The 5,562-nt window shown below is 38.2% G+C and overlaps 1 non-coding gene across 1 annotated transcript; it reads right to left on the bottom strand.

Annotated features, from left to right (window-relative positions):
- Positions 1 to 4,938: 4,938 nt before the first annotated feature.
- LOC141417019 (U6 spliceosomal RNA) lies at positions 4,939 to 5,040 on the bottom strand. The gene has a single exon (XR_012441653.1). It is a non-coding gene; the product is annotated as a U6 spliceosomal RNA (small nuclear RNA).
- Positions 5,041 to 5,562: the final 522 nt, after the last annotated feature.

Below are 5,562 nucleotides of genomic sequence, written 5' to 3'. Positions count from 1 at the left end.
AACCTTTGCACAACTTAACAGAGATATAAAATGATATTAACAGCATAAAATATGAGTACTACAGAAATCATGGTACAGAATCCTCAAAGGAAATTATAGTTAAGTGTTGTTAATTGGACTCAGAATATCAAAAACATAATATTTTAGGTAATTCCTGTGGTAACTACAAAGAAAAAAAACCTGTAATAGAGGCAAAAATGACAAACAGAAAAGCATCACAGCCAGGACTGGTGGCTCTCACCTATAATCCTGTCTACTCAGGAGGCAGAGATCAGGAGGATTGCCATTCAAAACCAGCCCAAATAGTTGGAGACCCTGTCTTATAAAATCCCATCACAAAAAAGGCTGAAGTGTGGAGTGGCTTAGGTGTAGGCCCTGAATTCAAAACCCAGCATCAGAAAAAAAAGAAAAAAGAGCATCACAGCATGTGACTAAAGAATACAACAAATAACAAAGGAACACAAGATTGAAAGGAAAAAGTCTGTAATGAAAGTGAAGACGGCAGACTAGTACCATCCACCAATCATCTAGCATCTCTAGGAGATAAATGTTTTAGTTGATGAAAATAATTTTTCAAATATTACTGGAAAAGTAAGTACTTCATTGACATCCAGAATGTGTCTTACTATGTAGCCCAAATTGGCCTAGAACTCGTGTTCTTCCTGTCTCTGCCTTCCAAGTTCTGAGATTACAGATGTGCACCACCATGCATGACTCCTAAATGATCTATTTGCTTCATGATTGCTGGTGCAAAACCCTGAGAAACACTGTGATTCTTGCCAGTTGACACTCTTTGGCACCATCGTCCTCTCTGTCATTGACTCATATATTCCATCTTGGCTCATCATTTGTAGGTAGTGATGTTGTCTCTTCTTTCCAATACTTATGCAATTTTTTTCTTCTTCTTCTCTTCTGGCACAACACACAGCTTACAGGTCAGTGTGAAAAGAGCAGAAACAGCAGTGAGTGTCCTTGGGTTCTTCCTGATCCTAAAATGTATGTAAGTTTCTCCATTTAGCATGCTGTGTACTAGTTTCCTGGTACTTAGGTAAGCAAGTCCCTTTTTATTCTGTGTTCCGAAGAGGTCTTTTAAAACTCAATAGAAATTACATTTTAGAAAACACATTTTTTTCCAAGAATGGAGTAATCAAGATATTTTTTGTTGGTGGGTAGTATGAGTCCTATGATAGGTTTTCTCATGCTGAGCCCCTTGTCATTAATAAGATTAACCACCACCTGTCAGTCATGATAAACACTGTGTTAACACACATTTGTCCTTGACTAGGAAATTTTTACCCTGCATTTTACAATATTGCATGCATACATAGCTGAATTAGATCTATATCCCCTTTAATTTCCTTTTTTTTGTAGGACTGGGGTTTGAACTCGGCTTCATGCTTGCAAAGTAGGCACTCTTCCACATGAGGCACACCTTTAGTCTATTTTACTCTGGTTATTTTAGAGATGGGGGTCTCATGAACTATTTGCCCAGGCTTTCCTCAAACCTCAATCCTCCTGATCTCAGCTTCCCAAGTAGCTAGGATACAAGTGTGAGTCACTGACACCCAGCTTCATAAACATTTTCTTTGGTGGTGCTAAGGTTTGAACTCAGGGCCTGGAGCTTGCTAGGGCAGTCACTCTACCACTTGAACCATACCCCCCAGCCCTTTTTGTGTGTGTTGGGTAATTTTGAGATAGAGTCTCCTAAACTATTTGCCCAGGGCCTTGGACCTTGATCATAGCAAGGATTATAGATGTAAGCCACCAGTATCTGGCATTATTTTCTTGATAAAATGTTTTGATAAATAAATGGAAATCAGGACTGATGGAGTTGCTCAAGTGGTAGACTGCCTGCCTAGCAAGCCTGAAGTCTTGAGTTCAAACCCCAGTATCACCAAAAAAAGAAAAAAAGCTTTATGTTCCCTCAAAGTACTATTTTAGGAAAAAATGTTAATTACTTAAATTCAGTTAATTCTACATATTGTTAATTAATTTTATGATTTATTGTTGAAACAATATACCTATATAATAATATACTTTGCATGAAGAACATACAAACCCCACAGAATGGGAGAAAATCTGCGCCAGCTACACATCAGATATAGGATTAGTACCCAGAATATACAAAGAGCTAAAAAAAAAGTTAAACACCAAAAGAACAAATAATCCATTTAATAAATGGGGAAATGTATTGATAGTTCTCAGAAGTACAAATGGTTAGTAAACACATGAATAAATTTTCAGCATCCTTAGCCATAAAAGAAATGCAAATCAAAACCACACTGAGATTCCATCTCACCCCAGTCAGAATGGCTATCATTAAGAAACAAACATCAACAAATGCTGGTGAGGATGCAGGGAAAAACAGAACCCTCAAACACTGTGGGTGAGAATGTAAATTATTGCAGCCACTGTGGACATCAGTATGGAACTTCATCAAAACTTTACAATCAGCTGGGCACCAGTGGTTCATGCCTGTAATCCTAGCTACTCAAGGGGCAGAGATCGGGATCATGGTTCAAAGCCAGCCTGGTCATACAATTCAAAAGACCCTATCTCAAAAAAAATCACAAAAAAGTAGGGCTGGTCAAGTGTGGCTCAAGGTATAGGCCCTGACTTAAAACCCCAACACCACACAAAAAAAGTTACAACTGGATCTCTTTACCATTTGGGTATATATCTGAAGGAGTGTAAATCAACATATAAGAGTATAAGTCAGCTTTCATGTTTATTGCAGCTGTCTTCACAATAGTCATGTTTTAGAATCAGCTTCCAGACCCAACAATCAATGAGTAGATAAAGAAAATGTGGTACATATACACAATGGAGTATTATTCAATCATAAAGAAGAATGAAATTATGCTATTAGCAGGAAAATGGATGGACCTGGAGGTCATCATGTTGAGCGAGATAAGACAAGCCCAAAGAGCCAAGTGTCATGTTTTCACTCGTGCTGAATCTAGACACAAAACTGATGATGATGATGATGGGGAGGAGGAAACATGAATGTAAAAGGGAGTCTGGGAAGTGGGAATCAGGAGGAAGAGAGTGGGGAAGGGAGAAAGACTGTATGGGGGTATAAAAATGATCAAATGACTTATAAACACACACACACACACACACACACACATATATATATGTATATGTGTATATATACATTCATGTAGAGGTGGGATAATGAAACCCACCAAATACTATTTGGGAAAGGGGATGGAGAGAGGAGGGTTATGGGAATATTATGTACTTGTTCAAAGTACACTGTACTCATGTATAGAATTATCACAATGAAACCTCCTTGTACTGTTAATCTATCATAACAAAAAATGAGAAAAAAATCAGATTTGAAGAGCTATTCCTTTCCTAGGATTTGTGATTTTCAGCATTTCAATCTATATAATACTTTTGCTTTGAAATTAAAAGTTTTCTTATGTCCTAACACAAGGTCAGTGTTTTTTGTTTGTTTGTTTTGTGGTACTGGGGTTTGAACTCTGGGCCTCACATTTGCTAGGCAGGCACTCTACCACTTGAACCACTTCACCAACCCTTTTATGTGTTGATTATTTTCGAGATAGGTTCTGGTGATCTATTTACTCAGGGCTGGCTTTGAACCATGATTCCCTCTGATCTTCTCCTCCTGAGTGACTAGGCTTACAGATGAACCACTGCCACTTAGCTCAAGCTCAACATTTGAAAAAGGTGTATGTTTGCCTGAAAAACCATTTATTCTGTGTCTTATAAGGTATCTAACTATATCTAGAACTAAAGTCTGAATACTGTTAACTATACAAGATTCCATCAAGATGAGCTGGCAATGTAGCTCAGTGTGCACAAGGCCATGGATTTGACCCCCAGCACTACAAAGTAAATATAAATAAATAAATCCATCACTCTGAAAATTGGATTTCTGAATTTTGACTTAAAATTTGCAAGTACAGGACTGGAGGCATGGTTCAAGAGGTAGAATGCATGACCCTGAGTTCAAACATCAATACTGCCAAAAAATTAGCAACTATAATAATTTATGTATTGATTATTTATGTATTTACAACTCATTGAAGTTGTGTTGATTATATATTAGCTGATATTCTAAGGAAATAGTTATAGAGATTTTAAAAAAATTATCCTGGTTGGTGCAGTGCTCTGCTACCCAGTGTAAATATCATTATTTGCATGCCTGTAGGTTTGTGTGGCTTTTTAAAGTTCAGTATACATTTAAAAACTGAAAGATTTCCTTACATCCAAAATAATCAGACCGTGCTTGCAGATTAAATTGATTATGCCTCAATGTCATGCAGACCTATCATTCAAACTATAATCAACATGTTCTCTGTTGTCTAAAAGACACAAGTATGACTGGTTTATTTAAATGATAATCCAATCATTTTTCCAGTGAAAGTGACAGTAAAGTCTATTAAGAAAGGTTTACACATTCAGGCACCCATGCCTGTAATCCTAGCTACTTGGGAGGCTGAGATCAGGAGTGTCATAGTTCAAGCCAGCCCAGGCAAATAACTTGAGAGACCCCCACACCCCCAAAATAACTAGAGCAAAATGGACTGGAGGTGTGGCTCAAAGTGTAGAGCACCTGTTTTACAAGCACAAGCTGAGTTCAAACACTAGTCCCACCAAAAGAAAAAAAAGTAATACACTTCCAATAGGCTGAAAGCAGGTCATCTCTAGAGTGAGAATGAGGGTGGTCAACAACCCAGTCCTATGTCATGTATAACATTTCATTGCCATGCCCTTGAATTTCTCCCCACTCTTTTAACCACCCTGATACACTGATGTGAACAGACACTTTTCTATTGCTTTTTGCTGATTGTCATTAAGCTTGTTCATTGATATTCTGTGCAAGGACTGTTATCTGGTGTTCCTTTTGTCACAGTATTGGAAATAGACAGGTTTATAGGCAGATACCTGCATTGTTTAGTACTTTTCTAACATATGGAACGCTTCACTAAATTACATGTCCCCCTTGCACAGGGGCCATGCTCATCTCTGAATCATTCCAATTTTAGCATATGTTCTGCTGAAGAGAACACTTCTGCAGCGTTTTGACATCATCCTTCCTAGATCTCCTAGGCTTGCTTTTATGTTTATACCCAAATCAGCAACATTACCCAGATCTGTGCAATAGAAGTTATGAACACCAGTAAGCAAGTTCCTAGAAAACACGTGAGAAATCCTTGACACTTCAAGTGTGAACCTTGAATTCTGGTACACAGAGGTGTCTTCATGGTTGGTTCAAGTAAATAAGTCCCACTGTGAGATACTGTGTGCTGTATGACAATGACACATTACATGGGCCACCAAGGAAATCTCTACTGTATAGGGACAATGATTGTGGAGCCCAGGATGAAATTTATGTCATGGTCATACAGGCTTAAGCTCACCTGTTTGCCACTTGGTAGTAAAGGAAGGAAGACGTTGTTGGCATCAGGGCTGTGAGTCATAGAAGTGGTTAAACACAAGAGCAGAGTCCATAAGAGTCCCAATATTTGTCTGTGGGTTTTGGCCCCACACAGGTACTCTGTCATTGATTCCTATAGAGATGTTCTGCCC

This window comes from Castor canadensis, chromosome 14, assembly GCF_047511655.1.
Source record: "Castor canadensis chromosome 14, mCasCan1.hap1v2, whole genome shotgun sequence".
Taxonomy (NCBI): Eukaryota; Metazoa; Chordata; class Mammalia; order Rodentia; family Castoridae; genus Castor; species Castor canadensis.
The sequence above is the reverse complement of the archived record's forward strand: the minus strand, read 5'-3'. Positions and strand labels throughout refer to the sequence as shown.